This window comes from Octopus bimaculoides, chromosome 4, assembly GCF_001194135.2.
Source record: "Octopus bimaculoides isolate UCB-OBI-ISO-001 chromosome 4, ASM119413v2, whole genome shotgun sequence".
NCBI lineage: Eukaryota > Metazoa > Mollusca > Cephalopoda > Octopoda > Octopodidae > Octopus > Octopus bimaculoides.
In genome coordinates, this window is record NC_068984.1 from 147557329 (window position 1) to 147558337 (window position 1009).

At 34.1% G+C, this 1009-nt stretch overlaps 1 protein-coding gene and 1 long non-coding RNA gene across 2 annotated transcripts in view; one reads left to right on the forward strand and one right to left on the reverse strand.

Moving 5' to 3' along the window:
- The window catches only part of LOC128247646 (uncharacterized), a 17298-nt gene extending 16332 nt beyond the window's left edge, over positions 1–966 (reverse strand). Inside the window, exon 1 of the long non-coding RNA XR_008264021.1 lies at positions 405–966. This is a non-coding gene — a long non-coding RNA (uncharacterized LOC128247646). The remainder of the gene's footprint in view (positions 1–404) is intronic.
- The window catches only part of LOC106884250 (adenylyl cyclase-associated protein 1), a 105704-nt gene that overhangs the window by 27666 nt on the left and 77029 nt on the right, over positions 1–1009 (forward strand). The window lies entirely within an intron of this gene.

Consider the following 1009-nt stretch of genomic DNA (forward strand, 5'->3'; position numbering starts at 1 on the left):
ATACATAATACAGCAATCTATACACATGAAATACATTGCATTTGCACACGTTTGGAATATATCAAAAAAATAATGAAATTATACATCATGATAATTAACCTTTCTACTATAAAGCACAAGGCTTGAAGTTTTGAGAATGGGGACTACTCAGTTACATCAGCCCCAGTGCAGAACTGGTATTTATTTCATTGACCCCTGAAAGGATAAAAGGCAAAGTTGACCTCAGCAGAATTTGAACTCATAACAAAGAGAGCCAAAAGAAATACTTCCAGGCATTTTGTCTGACATGCTAACAATTCTGCTAGCTTGCCATTTTGATGATTAGGATGATGATGATGATGATAATAGATTGAATAAAATGATAAAAATATTAAGCAAATAAGTATTTAAAGTAAATATTTTACCAGTAAAATTTTCTCTTCTCAACAAATACCATCATTCTTTCATCTGTGGTGCTGTATGGCAGATTCTAGGTTTTTCTGTTGGTAGTAGTTGTGATTCTGGTATCGTATGTCTTACATATTTATTCACAGACATGTCCCTCTTTCTTTTTCTCTTTCCCTCTCTCTCACACACACACAAGCTACATGCTTCTCAACTTTCTGTATATTGTGTTCTGTGTCTTCTCTCTCTCTCTCTCTCTCTTACTTCCTTTGGTGCCATTTGGTGTCTGTCTCAAATCGTCTTCCGTGCTTTGATATTCAATTTCTTCAGTCGCACCAGCTGAGTATAATAATAAAAAAAATCCCAGTCCCACTCCCTCTCCCCTTTTTTTCTCCACTCAGATGCACACTTAACTCTGTGTGTGTGTGTGTTTGTGAGAGAGATTTTATATATAATCTCTTACATGTGTTCATAAACAGTAACATAAACCAATACTTCATTCTCTGTGTGTGTGTGTCTCTCTCTCCTCATCTATCTGTATATGTGTGTGTTTGTGTATATATATGTATTTATATGTATGTGTGTGTGTGTGTGTATGTATATATATATATATATATATATATAT